Raw genomic sequence first — 22,861 nt, forward strand, 5'->3', positions numbered from 1 at the left:
TTAAAAATATCAATGTGAATATGTATTTAAATGTCCACAAAATGGAACCGAAGCAGCTAGTCAATTTCAACTCCCTTCAGCTCTTCCTGGGTTCTGTATGAATTACATTTAGTGTGGCTCATGGATACATTTTAACGTGCTTAGGGGGAAGATGCTGTCTCTAAAATTCAGAGTGCTCAGTGGCCTTCTGAAGTCTCATATGGTGGTTTAGTCGCCAAGCCGTATCTGACTCTTTGCAACCCCATGGACTATAGCCCACCAGCCTCCTCTGTCCACAGAATTCTCCAGGCAAGAATACTGGAGTGGGTTGCCGTTTCCTTCTCCAGGGGATCTCTCCAACCCAAGGATCGAACCTGGATCTCCTGCATTGCAGGTGGATTTTTTTTTTACCCACTGAGCCACCAGTGAAGCCTGGAGTCTTATATATGGGCCTCCAGAATTTCCAAGGTGGGCTTGCAGGGAACTTCACAAGTTGAAGATTAAATGAGATCATAGAAAGTAAACTACTCTGAAAGAACAAGAAGTATCTGCATAAATGCCAGTAAATGTTTTTTTAGGCTCTTTGAGGATCTCTTCTTATCCTCTGCTTTTCTGATATTAGAGAATGAGTCACGATTCCCCAGGCCTCTTCCATCCCCAACTCCTACTCCCGTTTCTTCCACTAACCCAATCCCACTCTAAATCTGCCACCCAAGCCTAGACAAACTTCAAGTAAGGAAAACTTTGCTCTGCCATTTCTTGTGCCCCAGAGAAACGTGGTTTTTCTAAGGGCTCACAGGCTCACAATGTTACATCACCCGTGCATAAAGTGAAAAAAGTGTTACTCACTCAGTCGTGTCCGTCTCTATGACCCCGTGAACATCAGCCCACCAGGCTCCTCTGTTCATGGGATTCTCCAGGCAGGAATACTGGAGAGGGTTGCCACTCCCTCCTCCAGGGGGTCTTCCCGACCCAGGGATGGAACACGGGACTCCTGCATTGCAGGCAGATTCTTTACCATCTGAACCACCAGGGAAGCCACACCCATGCCTAAGGTATCAGCAATTAATTTAGGAAGATTTGGGAACCAAGATTAATAGGGGCAAATCTGGGGACAAGTGGGTCTCCTCAGTGCCCTGCACCAGGGACAGGCTTGTGGATGACAATTTTTCAGTGGATGGGGAATGGAGTCTGGTGGTGGTGGGGAAATGTTGCAGGCCGGAATGCAAACGATAGTGGGGGTGGGGAGAGGCAGATGAAGCTGTCCCGCGGCTCACCTCCTGCTGTGTGGTCCAGGACTGGGGGCTGGGGTCCCCTGCCCCAGCCCATTGTCATCTGTCCTCCTGGAATCCTTCCCTTTACCCTAAAATATTCCCGATATACTTAGTTCTCATACTTAGTCCTCATACTTAGTCCTCCAGGATTGAAGCAAAAGGGCATTTCTTTCCTTCTTCCTATCTTTTGAGTTTGAAAGCTCTTCTCAGCAAAAGCAGGATTGTCTCTCATTATTGTTAGTTCACAGGCAGAGGATGGTAGTGATAATGATGATGTGTGTGTGTGCGTATGTGTGCTCAGTTGTGTCAGACTCTTTGAGACCCCATGGACTGTAGCCCACCAGGCTCCTCTGTCTGTGAGATTGCCCAGGTAACAATATGGAGTGGGTTTCCTACTCCAGGGGATCTTCCTGACCCAGGAGTCAAACCTGTATTTTCTGCATCTCCCACAGGGGCAGGCAGATTCTTTACCATTAGCGCCGCCTGGGAAGCCCAATAATCATGGTACTATTAATTTTTGTGTCGTAGAGTTGTTTTTAAGGGATGCAAGACCACACTTTGTACCTGCGATTTCTCCAGCAGCCACTTGGACTATAGAATCCATATTCTCAAACTCTAGCATTTATTAGAGAATGTGTGATTAACCTAAGTTTTGCTCATGGTTTAAAAAAATCCCCTGGGGTGTTAGAAGACCTTGAGTCTGAAGTGATGGGGGATTCTTTGAGAAGATAGTATTTCCCCACACTTCACATCACCTGTGGAGTTACAGACAGATGGACAGATTCAAGAATTTTCTTCCCTACCCCCAAATCTGCTCTTCCTCCTCCGCTCTGTTTCTGAATCTGAAATTGCTCATTGATTCACCCTCTGAACCTCGGAGTCACTTTCAATTTCTCTTCTATCTTCATGGTGAAAGCCAATGTCAAGTTCCTCTCCTGTGACGCCCCTCTTCCCGGCCAGCCCTGCTCTAAATCCTTGCCCTGTGATTGGCCCCCACCTCTGGAGCCCTACCCACACTGGTCCCTACCAAACAGTCCAAAAGTTGATGTTTTCCCAACCAAAGTTCATGTCATGAAGAGCTGGGGATAGTTCCTCACCTGATTGTCTATCGGGTTAAGGAAATTTTCTTTCATTAGCAATTTTTAAAAATAGGAATAAGGATTTACTGTAAAGCACATATGCAGCATCTTTTAGCATCCTGTCATGGAAAAGAATCTGAAAAAGTACATACATATATGTATTTATATATGTGTGTATGAATATGTATATATACATATGTATTATAAAAGTATATATTCTGAATGTTTGTTTGTATACTGAATCACATTGTCATATACTTGAAACTAACACAATATTGGAAATCAACTATACCTCAGTTGGGCTTCCCAATTGGCCAAAATGCACAGGGAATCCCTCTGGACTAGGTGGCACTAGCGGTAAAGAACCCATCTGCCAATGCAGGAGACATAAGAGATCCGGGTTTGATCCCTCTGTCAGGGAGATCCCCTGGAGGAGGGCATGGCAACCCACTCCAGTGTTCTTGCCTAGAGAATCCCATGGACAGAGGAGCCTGGCGGGCTGCTGACCGTGGGGTCTCAGAGTCAGCGCGATTGGGGTGACATAGTACAGCATACCTCAATGACATAAATAATTTTTTAAAATCAGGAGTAAGTATTAAGTTTACTATTTTTTTTTTTTTTAGTATCTCAAACAGCATGTGGAGTTCTTATTGGATCTACTGGTATGCTATATCTTATTAAAATATTTTCTACTTTTATGCCATTTTTACCCTCCTATGACAAACCCTACTTCATCATCATAGCAGATAATTATTTTAAGTTGAATTTTGTTTCTCAGTGTTTCGTTTGGAATTTTCACAGATATGACTCTCAATTAGCACATTACTATAGTAATGATTTTCGAACAGTGAGCTGTATGGCCCTTAGTTTCCATAGAGGCTTCAAGTATATCTGAGGGTGAGAAATAGGAATAGGCAGGGGAATAGAAAAAGGAATAGCAACTCTTTAAATTGACATTTTTATTGAAATGATTGTAGATTCACATGCAGTTATAAGAGATAGTCCAGAGAGATTTCCTGTGCATTTTGGTCAATTTACCTCATTCGTAACATTTTCAAACTCATAGTAAAACATCAGAACCAGAATATTGTCATTGATGTAAGCCAGGGTCTTATTCAGATTTCCTGAGTTTTACTTATACTGTGTGTGTGTGTAGGTTTGTGTGAGTCCACCTGTGTATCCTCTTGTATCCTCCAGCACCATTAGACTACTCAACAGTCCCAGCACCACAAAGATCCCTCATGTTACCCTTTTAAAATCACTCCCATACCCACTCCTGACACCCCTTCACTCTGCCCTTTTCTAATCCCTGGAAACCTCTATTATGCCCTCCATTTCTTTTTTTTTTTTTTTTTTTCCACTTCAAAAAATGTTACTTGAATGGAACCATGCAGTGTGTAACCTTTTGGCACTGGCTTTTCTCGCTCAGCATAATTTCCAGGCTATTCATTCAAGTCATTGTATGTAGCAACAGCTGGTTCCTTTTTCATTGCTGAGTAGCACTCCATGGTATGGATGTTCCAAAGTCCGTTTAGCCATCTGTCTGCTGAAGGACATCTGAGTGGTTTCCAGTTTTTGACTATTACAAATAAAGCTGTTATGAATATTTGCATACAGGTTTTTAGGGAAATGTAAGTTCTCATTTCTCTGGGATAAATGCTCAATTGATGGGCTGTATGGTAAGTGCATATTCAACCTTATAAGAAACTGTCAAACTGTTTCCCAGGGGTGGTGGTACCATTTTATATTCACTTCAGCAAATTTAAGAGTGACCCGGTTTCTCTGTTTCCCTGCCAGCATTTGGTGTTGTCACTCCTTTTTATTTCAGTCGTTCTGATAGGTAGGTAATAATAGCTCATTGTGGATTTTATTCCTTTGAGATGTAGTTGTTTACAATAATTATTAATTTCAGGTGTTTATCGTGGTTTTATTTTGCATTTTCCTGATGGTTGATGATGTTTAAGACCCCTTCATATGCTTATTTGTCATCTTACACCCTTTTCAATGGAGTGTCGGTTCATGTCTTTTACCCATTTTCTAATTGGATTGTTTGTTGTTTCTTACTGTTGAGTTTTGAGTTCTTTATACATTCTGGAAATTACTCCTTTGTTGAATATGCTTTGCAAGTATTTTCTCCCAGTGTGTAATGTCTCCTCTTCAGAACAAAAGTTTTTAATTTCAGTGACATCCAGTTTATCAATTTTTCCTTTTATGGATCATGTTTTTTTGTGTCAAGTCTAAGAACTCTGTCTCTAGTTCTAAATTCTAAAGATTTTTGCCTGTTTTTTCTTAAAGTTTATACCTTTATGTTTATGTCTATGATCTGTTTTGATTTAATTTTTGTATAAGGTGTGAGATTTAGGTGAAAAGAGATTCTTTGTGGATATTCAGTTGTCTTAGCACCATCTGTTGTAAAGGCTATTTTCTCCTCCGTTGAATTGCTTTTGCACCTTTGTCAAAAAACAGTTGAGGATAGTTGTTTGGGTCTATATCTGGGTTCGCTATGACCTTGTGTATATCTCTCTGTAATTAACACATAACCTTGAACACTGTAGCTACATGATGTCCTGAAATCAGGTAGACTGATTTTTCACACTTTATTCTTCCTTTTCAAAATTATTTAGGCTGTCTATTTTGTTTTGTATGTCTATATAAATTTTATTTTTTTAATTTTTATTTGTTTGTAGCTGTGCTGGGTCTTCATTGCTCTGCAGGCTTTTCTCTAGTTGCGGTGAGTGGGGGCTACTCTCTTGCTGAGGCTCATGAGCTTCTCGTTGGAGGGGCTTCTCTTGTTGCAGAGCACAGGCTCTAGAGTACAGGCTCAGTAGCTGGGACACATGGGAAGATCCTACGCCCCGATCTTCCCGGACCAGGAATTGAACTGTCTCCTGCATTGGTAGGCAAATTCTTTACTACTGAGTTACCAGGGAAGCCCTCCATATAAACTTTAGAAAAGGCTTGTCTTCGTCTGCAAAAACCCTTGTGAGATATTGATAAGAGTTGTTTTAAACTTATCAGTCAGTCTGGGGAGAATTGGCATCTTTATTGAGTCTTCCAATCTATAACACAGTATGTCTTCCCATTTACATAGTTCTTCTTTGATGTTTCTCATCAGCATTTTGCCATTGTCAGCATTCAGATCCTGTACATGTTTGGTTAAGTGTATAATATAAGTATTTCATTTTCATTAGACTGGCTGAATGGCATTGTGAAAATATCTTTATTAGTTCTCAGAGGGTTGGGTGGGGATTTTCTATGTAAACAGTCATGACATCTATAGATAAAGGTAGTTTTCTTTTTTTTTTCTTAATCTGCATGCCTTTCATCTATTTTTCCTTAGATTTTTGGGCTGGCTAGCACTTCCAGTACCATGCTGAGTAAGAGTGGTGGAAGTGGACACCTTTTGCCTAGTCCCAGATCTTAAAAGGCAAGCAGGCAGTCTTTCACAGTTACGTTTCTGTAACTGTAAAGTTAACTGTAGGATTTTCACAGATGTTCTTTATCAACTTGTAGAATTTTCCTTCTGTCACAAACTTCCTGAAAGTTTCTATCATAAGTGGGTATTGGATTTTATCAAATGCTTTTATGTCCTGATTCTGGGTGGCACTAGCGATAAAGAATCAGCCTGCTGATGCAGTGAGATGCAGGAGACACAGGTTTGATTCCTGGGTGGGGAAGATCCCCTGGAGAAGGAAATGGCAACCCGCTCCAGTATTCTTGCCTGGAAAACTCCATGGACAGAGGAGCCTGGTGGCTACGGTCCATGGAGTCGCAAAGTGTCAGACTGGGTGACTAAGCACAAATTATAATCATATGAGTATTGTTTTTTAGCTTGTTGATATAATGGATTTGATTGAGTGATTTTGAACGCTGAACCAGTCTTGCATACCTGGAATGAATCTGGCTTGGCCTTGGTATATAGTTCTTTTTATATTTTGCTAAATTCCACTTGCTAGTATTTTGTCAGAGTTTTGTGTCTGAGTTCATGAGAGATGTTGGTCTATAGTTTTCATTTTTGGTATTGTTTTTGGTATCAAGGTAACACTAACTTCATAAAATAAGTTGGAAAGTGTTTTCTTCTTGTCTGTTTTTTGAAGAAATTATATAGAATTATATACAAATTATATAGAATTATATAGAAATTATAGAATTATAATTATATAGAATTAGATAGAAATTATATAGAAGAATATTAATTCTTCTTTAAATGTTTGGTAGAATTCTCCAGTGAATCTATCTGAGGATGGATTTTTTTTTCAAGACTTTTTAAAATGACTAATTCAGTTACTCTCATGATTACAAGACTAGTCAGACTGTCTGTTTCATCTTGGTTGGATTTTGGTAGTTTGTGGGGCTCTTTTGAGGAAATGGTCCTTTTTTATGAAGTTGTCAAGTTTATCACTGTGAAGTTATCCAGGATAGTATAACCTTATTGTCCTTGTAGTAAAAGATCTATAGTGCCCCCATGTTTTTAAAAGAGAAAAACAAAGAGTTTGTTACTCTGTTGTATGTTACAAAAGAATTATAGATTGTGGCATGCAGTTTAAAGATGACATATGCCAACAAGCACCTTGTATTATATGGCACTGCCATAATTCAAAATCCTTTTATCTTGGAATTGTTTGGCAGTAAAAATTAAAATTTGTGTTCATGGGCACACCAAGGCGTGTTATCCTGTAAGGATGATATCAGTGATTTTTTAAAGTTGTTATTATTCTGGGGCCTTAAACAAATATTTTAACTTCTGTGATAATTATTTCTTTAACACTTTAACTATTTAATTGAATTATTTGAATTATTTAATTATTTCTTTAACATTTTAATGTTTATTTCGGTAACACTCTACATTGATTTTTGGAAAATCATCCCTTTTTTTTTTCAACAAAAAGGGTTAGAAAGTTTGTTACCCTATTGAATGACAAAAAATTGACAGAATCTGTAATGATATCCTCTATTTAATTCTTTTTATTGTTAATTTATGTCTTTTTCTGCTTCATCAGTCTTCCTACAGCCTTATCAGTTGTACTGATCTTTTCCCCAAGAACCAGATTTTTGTTTCATTGATTTCCTCTATTTTCCTATTTTCCGTATCATTGATTTCTGCTTTTGTCTTTATTCTTTCCTTCTTGTTTTGGGTTTATTTTGCTTTTCTTTTTCTAGACTTTTTTTTTTTATATTAAGGCACTTTTATTTATTTATTTTTTTAATAAATTTATTTATTTTAGTTGGAGGCCTAATTACTTTACAATATTGTAATAGTTTTTGCCATACATTGACATGAATCAACCATGGGTTTACATGTGTTCCCCTTCCTGAACCCCCCTCCCACCTCCCTCCCCATCCCATCCCTCTGGGTCATCCCATTGCCCCAGCCCTGAGCATTTGTCTCATGCATTGAACCTGGAATGGTGTTCTGTTTCACATATGATAATATACATGTTTCAATGCTATTCTCCCAGAACGTCCCACCCTCACCTTTTCCCTCAGAGTCCATAAGACTGTTCTATGCATCTGTGTCTCTTATTCTGTCTCACATATAGGGTTATCATTACCATCTTTCAAATTCCATATATATGCATTAGTATACTGTATTGGTGTTTTTCTTTCTGGCTTACTTCACTCTGTATAATGGGCTCCAGTTTCATCCATCTCAATAGAACCGATTCAAATGTATTCTTTTTAATGGCTGAGTAATATTCCATTGAGTATATGTACCACAGCTTCCTTATCCATTCGTCTGCTGATGGACATCTAGGTTGCTTCCATGTCCTGGCTATTGTAAACAGTGCTGCGATGAATACTGGGGTACACGTGTCTCTTTCAATTCTGGTTTCCTCGGTGTGTATGCCCAGCAGTGGGATAGCTGGGTCATATGGCAGTTCTATTCCCAGTTTTTTAAGGAATCTCCACACTGTTCTCCATAGTGGTTTTCTAGACTCTTGAGGTAGATGCTTGGGTTATTAACTTGAAACTTTTCCTCATTTCTAATGTAAGCATTCATTGCTGGAAGCATCCTTCTCAGCACTGCTTTTGCGTCATCCCAACATATTTTGATACGTTGTATTTTTTGTTTTCATTCAGTCCTATAAGGTTTAATAGAGTGAGCTTTATTCATTCTCCATGACCCACTCTTCTACAATGATGCCATGAAAAACTTCAGTTTACAGAAAATTCTCAGCTATGTCCTGTGTAAAAAAGAAAAAACCCAAGAAAGTAGAAATGCTCTCAAACTCAAGTGTGCATCTGGAAGCAATTCAAGGGTATCACACTGACCTTAGAGGACAGTCAGTATGAACTTATGTGGGAAGAAGTGAATGTAGTGGACAGTCAGTCCAGCCATGTGTCAGCTTCCCGAAGACCTGCTCTGCTCCTGGGAGGAGAAAATATGAGGCATTTACTAGCTGGTGTATATGAAATTCAATCCTCTTTTCATTATGCCAAAAAGCTTCTTATTAAGACCTCATTTTCTCTGCTTACGATAGTTTTACAGGGAATTGGACTTCTGTGGCCTTTAATATTGAAAAGATGTCTTATTGAGATTGATTGTGTGTGTGTGTGTTCTATTTTTTTTCCCCCTAGAGGAAGGCTTCTGTTTTGATCCATGGTTTTCTGAAACTGAATTGTTTAATTCCTACATGTATCGAAATGTTCTAATTGTCTGTTATTGATTTCTAGTTAGATTCCATTATGGTCAGAGAATATTGTGTGATTTCATTTTATTTATCTATTTTTTTTAAAGTGATTTTGCTTTTTAAAAAATTTATTTAGATTTATTTTATGTCTCAGGAGATCATCTATCTTGGTGAATGTTTCATGGACACTTGAAAAAGAACTTATATTTTATTGGTGGGTGGAATGTTTCATAACTATGAATTAGAGCCTGATGATTGATTATGCTGTTCAGACCTCCTGTATCTCTGATTTTAAGGCTGATTACAACTCTAGTTGTTGTTGAGTCACTAAGTCATGTCCGTCTCTTTGTGACCCCACGGCCTGTAGCCTGCCAGATTCCTCTGTCCATGGAATTCTCCAGGCATCTAGCCTCCTCTGTCCTCTACTATCTCCCAGAATTTGCTCAGATTCATGTCCATTGAGTCAGTGATGCCATCTAACCAGCTCATCCTCTGCTGCCCCCTTCTCCTTTTGCCTTCAATCTTTCCCAGCATCGGGGGCCTTTCCAGTGAGTCGGCTCTTCCCATCAGGTGGCCATGGTATTGGAGTTTTGGCATCAGTCCTTCCGATGAATATTCAGGGTTGATTTCCTTTAGGATTGATTGGTTTGATCTCCTCACCATCCAAGGGATTCTCAAGAGTCTTCTCCAGCACCACAGTTTGAAAGCATCAATTCTTCACTGCTCAGCCTTCTTTATGATCCAACTCGCACATCTGTAAGGAGAAAACACCTCCAAAATTCATCTTTCCCTCCTCAGCTCTGCCACAGTCTTTCATTCCAATCTCTGTGGAACTGTCAGTTTCATTTTACAATGTGTGCATTTTCTGCCCCCACTGGGTCTGGTTTGTGCTATTTTTAAGGACAAGTACAATGATTCATTGACCTCTGTGCCCCATCTCCCTTCAGATCTGCTCAGCTCCCAGCGTTGTTCTAGAATCTGCTGGGTGCTTGATCGACATTTTTCAAATCAGCACACCAATGAACAAAGCCTGCAGCCTTTAAACAACTTCTACAGGCCACTCCCACTCAGCTATGCAGGGACTCATTTGAGTGTGGAATAAAATCCCACAGGGCACACTGGCTGTTTTCCTAGAGAAGCTTTTCTGGAGCCAGACTCAGGAATCCTGCAGTCCAGCCCTGGCCGCACCCCGCACTGCTTATGTGCACGTTTGAGAGAGGTCCTGAGGGGTGGAAGGCCCCCATCCCAACAACCAGGAGGGATCAGACCCCTAATTGGAGCAGATTTTCAGGGATGGCCAGTTAGAGGTACAGGGCTCCCACCTCTCCAGCTGGGGAGTCACCAGAGACCACGTACAGAGTTTGGTATTCCCGAATAATAATTACAATTAATTCAATACTTAGGGTAAGTCACCCAGGAACATTCCTCAGCATTTGACAAATCCCAGCTGCTAATCGTTTATGGTTTATTAGGTCCAAGACTCTGGGCTAGGTGCTCCTCACAGACTTTTCTTAACTGAACCTTTTTAAGTACCCTATGTGTGATTCCCTGCTGGATCATCTGTAAAGAATCTGCCTACAATGCGGGAGCCGCAGGAGACCTGGGTTCAATCCCTGGGTCTGAAAGATCCCCTAGAGGAGAAAATGGCAACCCACTCCAGTATCCTTGCCTGGAAAATCGCACGGACAGAGAAGCCCGGTGGGCTACAGTCCATAGCATTGGACACGACTGAAGCAACTTAGCATGGCATGGCACAGCAAGAACCCTATGTAGTAGGAACTAGTAGCAGTGCTAGGAGTACTATTTCCACTTTACTGATGGAGAGTCTGAGGCTCAGATGAGGCAAAATATCCTGCTTATGGTCACACAATGAGTAGCAGAGCAGGGATACAAGCCCAGGTGAGTCTGCTGTCTCCAAATGCTGTTTTTCCTTCCCTCCCTCCCTCCCTCCTTTTCTTCCTTTCTTCTCGTTAAACATGATTCTTTATCGTACAAAGAAAACCTGATTCCAGACCATATACCTAGAGCACAAATGGCCTTTACCCTTCTTCTCCCATCCTGGGGCTTCCCTGGTGGCTCAGATGGCAAAGAATCCGCCTGCAGTGATGAAGACCCGGGTTCTATCCCTGGGTTGGAAAGATCCCTTGGAGGAGGGCATGGCAACCCACTCCTGTATTCTTGCCTGGAGGATCCCATGGATAGAGGAGTCTGGGAGGTCTATAGTCCACAGGGTCACAAAGCACTGGACATGACTGAGTGACTAACACTTTTTCTCCCATCCTAATCTGAGCATAGAAACACGTGGCTCTGTTTCATTTCGAAGTCCCTGACCAGTTTTTAAATTATATTTTTGGAGAGGCGTTAGATTCCCACTGCTCAGAAATCAAACTCTCTAACTCTCCAGCACTGTCAACATCTCTACCCCCCACCAGCCCCACCTCCCCTCCTCACCCACTGGGCTCATTTTTCCAAGTCCTCCCAGAGCATCTTCATTTGCATCCATGCGTGGACAAGTGCCCTTTCTGATTCCTCCTACTTCGGGTCCCAGAGATAGCATGCTCTGCACACTGTTTTGCATCTTCAACAGTTGTTTATGAACCATTGTTCCATACTGTGTTTTGCCTCTGGTTTTCAAGAAGGAAGGGAGTGGGTTTAGGCCCCAGGCAACATTTCTCAAAGGAGGCGTTTGTTCTGAAATGTTCTCTTATCTTCCTTCCTGCAGTTCATTCCCAGCCCCTCAGCCCGGCTCCTCCTTTGCTGGTCCCTGGATGTCTGAACCTCTTCCCTAGTGTCTCTGCATGTGCCCACTGCCCCACTGACCAAAGGCATTCCTCCCTTTGCCCTTCCCACAGTGCCAGGATGCGCTGCTTGATACAGAAGCATGAGTGTCCCACTCTATTAAGTAAAAGGGGCTTTTCTGGCAGTGTGGGGAGAGTGCCTGTGGGAAATGGGCTTCATTTGTTGTTGTTCAGTTGGTCAGTCATGTCCGACTCTTTGTGACCCCATGAAATGCAGCCTGCCAGTCTTTCTGTCCATCACCAACTCCCTAAGCTTGCTCAAATTCATGTCCATTGAGTCAGTGATGTCATCCAGCCATCTCATCCTCTGTCGCCCCCTTCTCCTCCTGCCCCCAATCCTTCCCAGCATAAGAGTCTTTTCCAATGAGTCAGCTCTTTGCATCAAGTGGCCAAAGTATTGGAGTTTCAGCTTCAGCATCAGTCCTTCCAATGAATATTCACAGTTGATTTCCTTTAGGATTCACTGGTTTGATTTCCTTGCAGTTCAAGGGACTCTCAAGAGTCTTCTCCAGTACCACAGTTCAAAAGAATCAATTTTGTGGTCTTTATGGGCACTGCTGAATGGAGATCGCCGAATGGCTACAGCATCTTGGGGTGGAAGGAACAGGAAACCCAGAGTCCTTCTTCCTCATGCATTCCTGCTCTGCCACCAGTGAAGGCAGGACACTGTCCCGCCTCTCCTCTAGGAGCCTCTGTCCTGCCAGCCCCAACCCTGCCCAGCTCCTTTGTACTCCTAGAGCTGAAATGATGACTCATCAGTGACCTTGATCCCTGCTGCTCCCCGCCCCCCCAAGGGCTATCACTGCCTCCTGGCCCCTCCCTTGGGAACCAAAGCTGACAAAGCCATCTCTTGCCACAGCCTTGCCCTAGGTGGGGCCCACCTGACCAGGAGGTCCATTCTGGGGGAGCTTGACCAAAAATGCAAGGCCTGATTGAATTTATCCAACACTGAGATCAGAAACTACTGACTTAATGGTGGCTAATACTGCTGCTAAAGCTACATTTAATTCTTTCTGAATTCATTCAGTACAGGTGTATGGAGAGCCTACTATAAGGCAGGCACTCTTTAGGTCTAGAAATGGAGCAGTGAATACAAACCCTTGTTCTCATGGAATTTACATATTGGGAGAGCAGGCAGCCAGTTAGATAGCCCATGCCAAGTAAAGTGTGTGTGTGTGTGGGGGGGTACTGCCAATATTTGCATATTTGCATGGTCAGTCAGCAATACCTGTAGATAAACAAGTTGAGTTTATTACTTGTTGCAATAAGGGAGCCCACATACTATGGGAGAACTGAGGGCATATTGGCCCAAGGGTGTTAGGAGGAACCTAGAGTAGGATTTGGGCTTTGGCTGTGTAGTTTGGGAGAGAGCCCAGGGAAGTGGGGGCATTGATCTTGATTGTGTGCTGTCAGAAAGCAGTGATGAGTCCATGATGGTGTATCTTAGTAAAGCTCATCTAAAAGGAAGAAGACCAGATGGAGGCCAAAGCTGTAAGTCATAAAGAAACAGAGGTCACTCCTATTAACCAGGAGACACAGATTTGAGTATTTTGTGGCTTGGATGGTGCTCATGTTTTGCAGTGTTCAGATGTGATTATTATGGTCTTGTTTTTGTCTTGACCCACTGTGGTCACAGAGAGACCCTGTCTGATGGTGATGTCCTGCCAAATTATTTACATTCAACTGGAGAACAGCAAAGCCTAGCTGTGCATACAGGGCCAGCTCCCCAGGGTCACGGCTGCTTGTCTGTCAAGCTCTCTCTCACTTACTCGCTCTACCTTGTCCAACTCTTTGCAACCCCATGGACTGTAGCTCGCCAGGCTCCTCTGTCCAAGGGATTTCCCAAGCAAGAATACTGGAATGTGTTGCCATTCCCTTCTCCAGGGGATCTTCTCAACCCAGAGATCAAACCCATGTCTCCTGCATTGCAGGTGGATTCTTTACCGTCTGAGCCACTGAGGAGCCCATATATGCCAGTATACCTGTTTAAAAAGATAAATAGATTAAAAGCCCCCCCCAGCTACTGTGTTGAGAATGGACTCTAGGGAGCAGAGATGGAAGATGCTTTGGGGGGATGCTGAGATGGCTCAGGGGAGGAGAGATGATGGTGGTTTGGATAAGCTTGGCAGAAAAAGTGGTAGGAAGAGCTCATATTGGACACAGATTTAGAGGTGAGGTAAAACAGAATGGTGCCAAGATTTTTTATTCAAGCAAAATATTGAATTGTCCTTTCCTGAGATGGGGAAGCCCCTGAAGAAGCAAAATGTCTTTTGCGAGGTAATGCATCAGGAGTTCACGGGGGAGGGGGCGTGCCAAGTTGAGGTGTCCCTAGAATCCAAGCCCAGCCATTGGGTAAGCAGGTGCACCTGTAGGCCTGAAGTTTCTGGAGAAGTTTGGTGGGACTACAGATTCGAGATCTGCCGGTGTTTATGTCAATATAAGGCATGGCCCTGGATGAAATCACGTAGATCTGAGCACATGTAGGGAAGAGGTTTGTCTATCTTCACTCACTTTCTAAGCACTCCAATATTTGGACATCTGGGAAGTGAGGAGGAATCAGCAGAGGAGACTGGGAAGGAACATCCAGTGAGGTAGAAGAACCAAGAGTTTAGTCATCTATTCACAAATAGGTATTGAATTCTGCACATCATCTCAGAATTTCTAAGACTTTAGATTTTGAACTACTGGAATACTGAACACGTGGCATTGCCAGGTTGGGAAAAAAGGAGTGAGTCAAGACTGTTGGCTGACACCAAGAATTTGTTCCCTCTTTCTAATAAAAGAACCACGACTCTGTTTGGAGAGGCAGTGTACCCATATAAGTGTCTACATAAAATGTAAATGGAAGTATCATGTGGGACTTTTGCAGCCTGCTTCAATGGAGTGAATACAGTTGGGAGGCACACACCTGCTCTTCTACTCTTATTCCTTCCTGCTGTCTGAAAGATAGATGTGACAGTTGGAGCTCCAGCAGCCATCTTGAATCATGAGGGCTCAGCAAATGGAAACCAAGCATTAAGGGTGGCAGAATGGAAGTACAGGAGCCCATAATCCTCATAACTGTGGAGCTGCCACGAGTCATAGATTACTTAACTTTAGATTAAGTTAAGAAAGAAACAAACTTCTATCTGTTTAAAATTCACAGTTATTTTAGGTTTTCTGTTATACTGTAGCAAAATTCAATTCTGACGTGAGATTTATTCACAGTATTTCAAAACTATGTGGGCAACTTGTGTGAGGAACCAAGTTGTCTACAGACTTTGTCATGGCCCCTGCTCTCCCAGGACTCCCTGTGCAGTCGCGTGGACTAACCAGTATCCCACTGTTACTTGAGCCATAACAGCATTGGCTGGTGGGGGCTGTGATGGTGGGTGTGCTCCGGGGTCTACAGTGAGGATTGAGACAGATGGCAAAGCAAGTTCCATCTTCTCAGTTCCTTTCAAATCATATCTAAATGCAATGACTCAACACGTGTTCTTGGTCTGATTTTTGTTCCATTGCCTACATTTAATTTTAATTTATTCCAGTACCTAATTTAAGCTTGGAGTTGAGGAGGGGGAAAAAATGATAATGTGGACCAGATTTTAGATGGTTGGCACTTACAATTTCACAGAGAACCTCGATGGAATAATAAGCAATGGTTATGAACTTGCTAAGAATCAATTTGGTATGTGGAGCTTCATCCAACTGACAATTATATAAAGACGCAAGCTCTAGAAAATTGGCAGGAGGCTAAAACTACAAATGTGATCTGTGTCATTTCTTTAATGGACCAGTTATTTTGATGCGTCTTTTTCCCCTTGGAAGGCACCTTAACACACACTTGGCTAACTTCTTACCTCTGGCCAAGACTGCTCTTGACTATCAGAACTTTTGTGTCTGACCTGTCTCCAGATCTAGGCCCAGTGGAGACATAAATCTATTACATGTATATGCTGTACGTGCTCAGTCGCTCAGTCATGTCTGACTCTTCCTGACCCCATGGACTGTAGCCTGCCAGGCTTCTCCAGGCAAAAACACTGGAGTGGATTGCCATTTCCTCCTCCAGGGGTTTTTCCCTACCCAGGGACAGAACCCGAGTCTCCCTTGTCTCCTGCGTTGGCAGCTGGATTCTTTACCACTGCACCACCTGGGAAGCCGAAATCTGATATGCTGAGCACTTATTTGGTACCAGGCCCATTGCACGTGTGCTCTCATCTGTTTACAATAACCCTGCAAAATAGGTTCTAGAATCTTCCTTTCACCAGGAAGAACCCAACACTCAGAGAGCCTGAGCACTCTGTCTCTAGTCCTCAGCAGCTCTTGAGAGAAGAGCTGGGATTCAAACCCTTTGCTCTACACCGCAAGGCTTCTCTCCCACAATGCCTTGTGTCTCCCCCTGTTGTCTAACAGCTTTTGAAGCCTGGAATCTCTTCTGTTCAATCTAAATGGCTTCCTACCCTTGGGGTCTCCTTGCCAGGGTCCACCAATCACAATCCCACCCCTCACCCAAATCTTTTGTGTAATCTCATCCCCTCCCCCGTAAACTTCCTTGTGCTCCCCTCTGTGTGAAGTCTGCTTCCTGGGAATTCTCCCTAACCCTTGCGTGGCTCTTACAACGCATCATTTTCTGTACTTCACCAGGGCTTTTTGTATCCTTAAGTGACATACCTGAATGATCCATTTTCAGTGGGAGGGAGGAAAGAAAGGACATTTTTTGTGCACTTAATTTTGTTACAGGAGTTTGTTTCTTTTCATTCCTCAAATAATCCTTTGAGGACTTTTTAACCCGCCACTTTACAGATGAAGAAGTTGGATACACAGCAACCTTAAGTGGTGCAAACCCAGGAAGCAAGAAGGAGAAATTATAATTCCTGCCACCGCCCCCCCACTCTGAGCCTAGCTCATCGCTCAGGCATCCAGCAAATGTTTGTGGAGTGAATTAATGAACGGATGAATGAATGAATGAATGCCGGTCAGCTTACAAAAGGAACTCGGTGAGAAATGACACTGGGAGGAGATCTGAAGTACCCTGAAAAATACATATTCCAAGTACAGATGGGGTTCAGCGGCTGAAGAAAATCTCAAACACCGAGGCAAGCTCAGAATAAAAGAGAAACTTTTGCTTAATACTTTCATGACTAAAAGTATGTCTCCGAAGAGCCGGCACAGAAGAGGCATTCGCAGTACACAAAGCTCGCTCCTTAGGAGAGCTTCGGAACACCCGTCGGGTTTTGTTCAACTTCGGCCGGCCGCGGGGGCGGGCGGGTGCCTGCCTCTTTAAGAATCCGGTCGAAGTCCTTTTCCTCCGCCTGCCCCGCCCCCTCGAGGAGCCGGCGCGCCCCGGCGCCCACCCCTTTCTCCCCCGGAGGGCTTAGGTACGGGCTCGACTGCCCGTCCGTCACAGAGGCACCGCCTCTGATTGGCTGCGGGTCGGGAGGCGGGTCGGGAAGGCCGGAGAAACTAGTTTGTTGGCGGCGCCCGGGCTGAACCGCAAAGCGGCGGCGCGCTCCGCGGCGTTTGCGAGCCGGGGGAGGGGAGCGGCAGCGGCGAGGGCTGAGGGACCTCGCGCGCGCGCGGCCGAGAGGGCGGCCTCTGAGCGCTGCGGGCGGAGCAGCCCCGAGCGGTGAGTACCGGGACCGGGCTGGGGACGAGAGTCGATCTAGCCGCGCTCGCGGCCCCGGCGTTGGCACTTGTCACCACCCACCCCGCCCCGGGGCCGGGACCTGGGACCTGGGGCGCAGGCCGGGAACCGGGGGCGCCGGGTCCTGCGCGCCCCGCAGTGTGAGCACTCCCCTGGGGCAGAGCGAGCCTCGCGGGTCCGCCTGCCCGGGGAGCAGCGTCCCGGGGCTCGAGCCCCCGTAACCCCCTCGTGCACCACGGGGTCTCGGGGCCGGGGTGGGGGGCTGGAGTCGGGGACAATGGTGGGGAGTGTAGGTCTGGAGAGAAGCACCCCTTCCAGCTTCGCTCCTCCGGCCTCGTGGGTGCCTGGGGACCCTGCTGGGGCATTTGCTTGAAAGCTCTGAGCGACGGAATGAATTGTTTTGCAAATAGGATGTTGCGCGCGGGAGCTGCAACTCTTCCCACCCCCCCTACCCCCCCGGGAGTGCTTGATTCATTGAGTCCGCAGACTCTCTTTTTAAAAAATTACTATCGATCCTGGAAAGAGGAGGCTGCCTGTCTTTGAGGATGTTAGCGGCCCGGGCTCTGCGAGGTAGTCCCCACGCACTTGACGGCGAGGGGCCAGATGGCTGCCTGCTTCATGCAGAGCGAGGGCCGAAAGGCTTCCCCCACGGGAAAGATCGTCCACGCGAGCCGGGCCTCGTTTGCCTCCCACCTGACAGGGCCCCTGGTCCTGTGCTGAGAGCTTGGAGCCGCCGAGGAATGGGCACCCCCCCGAAGTCCCGCCCCCCGGGGTCGCCGCCACCCTAGCGGGTGCAGAGCGAGCCTCCTTTGGCCCGGCTGTCCGGTTCACCCCATTCTGCCCTGGCTCCGGGACCCCGCTGCACCTGGGCACGCCCTCACTCCTTTTCCCCCTTGTGGTTGCTTGAGAGACCTTTGGGTTGGGAGTCCGTGCCCCTTAGGGGCACCGTGCACTTCTGCGCTGGTGTTTCAAAGCCGCCCGCGACAAATTCATTTCCGCTCTCTTTGAGAACAGGAATCTTTATAGAGACCTTAACAAAGGGGTTGGGGTGGGGACCGACCCGGACCCCCGCAGGTTTAGTGCAGCGGCTCTTGGTCCTGCTGGGTTGCTTTGGGGCTGGGTCAAGGCTCCCTGAGCTTTGGCCCTCCCTGGTGAGTCAGGGCCGAGAAGGCCAGGTGTCTGGGCCTTTTGGTTTCACTCTGGCGGCGTGCCTGAGGGAGGTAAGTTGCCAGTGGCCGTGGGAGAGGAGGTGGGAACCCCAGCGACTTGTCATGGGCCAGACTCCGGTGACTGTGACTTGGGGTCAAGCCCTTTCGGACCCAGGGCCTCAAATTGCCCCATTCACAGGTGAGTCTGATGCTCCTTGAGCCCAGGTGCTGTTCTGATTGCTCCAGAGTGTTGCTCAAGGCTTGCATTTGAGGACTGGGAGGAGCAGGACCCAAGGCCCACCCCACCCAGGGGGCAGGTTTGTTATTCTTCTTAACACTGGGGCCTTGAATCCGCAAGACCGCCTTTGAGGATGACGAGTCAGTCTTCTTACAGGCCGGGCATCTGTCTCCGCCTTGAGGCATTCCCTTTGTCAGGAAGTGACTCCGCGGAGGTTGTTGAAAGGAAGGTAGTTAATGGTAGAGACCTTGGTCCTGAGGCTGCAACCAGTTTTCTGTTTGCGGTGCCCAGAGAGGAGCTGGGGGTGAGTTGCATACTCCCCCTCGGAGGCGGTTTCTGCAGTCTGATGCCCCTTAATAGCATCTTAGACCTGCGGGCGCTCCATGTGGGAGAGGAGAGCAGGAAGAAAGACCACATTACCCAGGCCTTGGACTTCCTGGGCTGCAGGGAAAGTAGGCTTGGCTCTTTCCATCTCTCACTGTGATGGGCTAGGGGTGTCAGAGGGAGTGTCCTTTAGTGGGTGGTGTGTTCATCCGCGCATTAATTGATGAATTGGTTCATGGTTTGAAGGGGCTTGATTGGGCTCAAGCCTTCCGGGAGCCTTCCTGGACCGGGATATGCTGCCACGTGGGGTTAGGAGGTGCCCATGGTACCCCCAGTGACAGAGACAGTGAGGGGCTCTAAGGGGGGGAGCACAGGAGGGGAGCACGGATGGTGAAGGCTTCCTGGAGAGAGGATGCTCTGATTGAGTAAAGATGAGAAAGGCAGGTGCTGGGCTACCGCCTCCCCCCACCCAGTCACGCTTCTCCCAGAGGCCGCTTCATTGCCAGCCTCCAGGCCGGTGCAGGTTGAGGGCAGAGAGCAGGCAGGTGGAAGGCAATGGAAAGGTTCACCTGGGACTGTGGTGGTCTGGCCCAGGAGTCCTCCAGGAAGACGAGGGGGGCTCTCCTGGATGCAGCCTCTCTGCTCAGGGAATCCTGGGAGGTCCCACCCCACGAGCCCCCAAGACCAGCCCGTCCCCTGAGCCCTTAGTTGCTCTGGACCGACCAGCCCTCAGTGTGGGTGTGGCCCATGAAAGGAGGGGGCCGGCAGGTCTGGCACGAGAAAACAGGGTGACCAGACACAAATGAATTGGCTGATTGAGATGCTGGTTTTCATCTAATGTGGTAAATTTCATAATTGAATTGCCTTAGGCAGCCCAGGCTGTTGAAGCGTTTTCCCAGCCAGAAAACACTTAGTTTTCCCAGACATCTGGGGGGTGGGGGTGGAGGTGGGGAGAGTGCATGTGTCCGCAGCTTTTTACACCCTCTCCCAGCAGCCCTTTCCCCTTAGGAACCTGGGTCTCTCCGCAGGTGGTGGAGTCAGTCCCGCCTCCCCAGCAGGTTCCAGTCCCTCTCCTGGATCCCCTGGCCCCTGAGCCACATTCCTTCCACCCCGACTGAAAGGCAGCTGAAGCTGATACCTGTCGCCTTCAGGTGCTCACCTTGCTAGCTTGACTCCAGGTCCCTCAGCCATTCATTAGGAGCAGGGAAGGGGGCGTGATGGAGGTCAGAGAGGGACTAGGGGCTGGGAGGGCTCCCTGTTACGAAGTCTCTTCAGCACCAGGTTGGGGAGAGGGGAGAAGAGCGTGGGCTCTTTGATCTGGACTCCGGTTCATGTGAGGCTTCTGTGTCTGTGGTCAGCCTTCTCCTGGGGCCCCAGCCACCTGCACCCACCCTGCCCCCTCCCTTTAGTGCCAGGAGACTGTTCTTTCTTACTGTTAAACCTTTCCTTCCCAGCCCTGTCACTACCCTTTTGGATGAAAAGTAGTAGGCGTGCGTGGCTCATCAACCTGTTTTTAGAAGTGCCAGCTCTGTGGTCTCAGAAACCCAGTTAAGCTGGGAAATTTCACTGCATTTTCTGCAAATATGCAACCATCCCCCAAGCCATTCTTTTCTCCACGATTGTCTCTTGCACCCCTGGGCTGGACAGAGTTTAGAAGAGGGTCTCTGGGTCCCACCTTGTTTCAATGTGACCGAGGCCAAGGCCAAGGCAGCCTCTTCACTGGCCATCTCACAGTTGGAACCCTCACACCTGGGACGTGTTGGCAGATAGAGCCCTGACGGTGGGGCCTGGGGGTCCTGCCCTGCCTGGCTGTGTGACTTCCCGTAGGTCCGCTTACCTCTCTGGGCCTTGATTTGCTCTTCTGCAAATTGGGTGGATGCTCTTCTGTACAGTGATTCTATTAAATGTCTTGCTGTTAAATCTCAAAAAAGATTTTTGGTATCACATCGTGTTATAAGGCATGACTTACTTGCATAGCCCTCCCGGGCAGGAGGGGCGAGGGGCAGCCGGTAGAGTGAAGGGAGCTGAATGAGAAGGCAGGAGCCTGGCATCCTGATTCCCAGCTCTGCCTCTGACGATGGGTGCTGGGCCTTTGGGCAGGTCACCTTCCTTCTCTGAGCCCTCATTTTTTCCACCTGTAGGGTGAAAGGGGGATAGTAGACAAGCGCCCCGCTTCCTTTTCTTTCTGGGTGAGTAGAAACTGAGTCAGATTTTCTCGGTAACTCCAGAGGGACAGGGCTGTCCCCTGCCTCTGTCCCCTTGGAGTTTGGGGCCCAGGGGTGAAGGGCAGCAGGTGTGGGAGCACTGAAGTTGCTCCCTCCACTCTGGAACAGATGGAGTGAGACCTCGCCTGGGAGGTGTCCCCTGGGCATTGCCAGGGAACACCTCCCAAAGGAAAGAGGGACAGAGAGCTCCCAGGAGCAAGTGGGATCACCAGGGAGTCCAGGGGCACAGAGGAGGACACCAGGCTCCCCGCACTTCGCCAGGGAGGTGCCTGCAAGACCAGTCTGATGGCTCCTTGTGCGAGGAGGCGGGTGGTGGGGGCTGAGCAGGTCCATGGGAGAACTGTGTCAGACGCTGCCAGAGGGAGGCCCACATTGGCTATGGCGGTGCTCCCCACCCACTTCTGTCTGCCGGCAAGGCACCTCCGACTGTCGGCTGCCCTTCAGAGTAGGATGCAAGGGATAGGGTGGAAACTAAAAGCCTGGCTGGTTTTCTCCTACTCCTTGAAGGAAAGACTGACCACAGATCAATGTAGGCTGATCAGAATTGATCTCCTAGTTAAGATAAGGAAGGCTCGGCTCCTTCAAACTCCAGGATGAGCTGCCTGCCAGGTTTGCAGTTGGCCAGGTCAGATTCCTCTGCTTCTTCTGGGCTGGGGTGAGGGCCAAGAGACAGGGGAGCTCTTTTTCTCGAAAGCCATGGGAATCGCATCCTCCATCCAGAGTTCAAGTCCTGTTGTGTCCCAGCTGGGCTTGCGAGACCCCGGGCAGCAAGTCCCTTAACCCACGAGTGAGCGCCTGTGTTGTTTGCCGCTTTGGAAATCCGAGGAAGCCAGAGGTACAGCTCTGTTCAGGCAGTGAACATTCATTTAGCACCTTCTGAATGGCTCACCCCGGACTAGAAACTGGGAAGGGAAGGTCAGGTTCAAAGAGGGTTGTACTTGGAAGCTCAGCCTCTAACTTGGGAGACAGACAACTAGCTGGGTGGTTATGGCTCCGCACTGGACTGTGAGTGATGTGACCAGAGCCACAGGACACACGAGGAAATGGACTGTTGTTGGTGTCCCGATTCTTCATGTGGCCAATGAATTTTTGAAATTTTGTTTATTATCGGCTGTGCTGAGTCTTTGCTGCTGCACACAGGCTTTCTCTAGTTACAGAGAGTGGGGATGACTCTCTAGTTGTGGTGCTCAGACTGTTGCTGTGGTAGCTTCTCTTTTACAGGACATGGGCTCAGTTGCTCCGTGGCATGTGGGATTTTCCCCAACCAGGGATCAAACCTATGTCCCCTTCATTAGCAGGCCGATTCTTAGCCACGGGACCACCAAGGAAGTCCCCGATGAGTGTTTTTTTGCAAGCTGTTTTCTGCCAGGCTCTGCAGCTCAGCAGAGAACAAGGCAAGGTCCTCACCATCCTGGAGCCCCCATTTAACTGGAGGAGTCCTCCTCCAGGATAAATAAATAGAGCTGAGGTTGGGCTGTAGGAGGTGGGTGGGGTGGGGTGGCAGTGGGAGGAAAAGGATCGAGGTGGGGCATCCGCTTAGA

General features: G+C 46.9%; 1 protein-coding gene across 3 annotated transcripts in view; it reads left to right on the forward strand.

The window, feature by feature from the left end:
- Window positions 1–17,171: 17,171 nt before the first annotated feature.
- The window catches only part of KLHL25 (kelch like family member 25), a 51,260-nt gene continuing 45,570 nt past the window's right edge, over window positions 17,172–22,861 (forward strand). Inside the window, exon 1 of one of the 3 annotated variants that reach the window (XM_081550459.1) lies at window positions 17,172–17,367. The gene's annotated coding sequence lies outside the window, so the exon portion shown is untranslated. The remainder of the gene's footprint in view (window positions 17,368–22,861) is intronic. The other 2 variants (XM_081550460.1, XM_081550458.1) reach the window with 2 other exon arrangements.

Source organism: Giraffa tippelskirchi, chromosome 12, assembly GCF_054371585.1.
Source record: "Giraffa tippelskirchi isolate mGirTip1 chromosome 12, T2T-mGirTip1v1.2.pri, whole genome shotgun sequence".
In the NCBI taxonomy this organism is placed as follows: domain Eukaryota; kingdom Metazoa; phylum Chordata; class Mammalia; order Artiodactyla; family Giraffidae; genus Giraffa; species Giraffa tippelskirchi.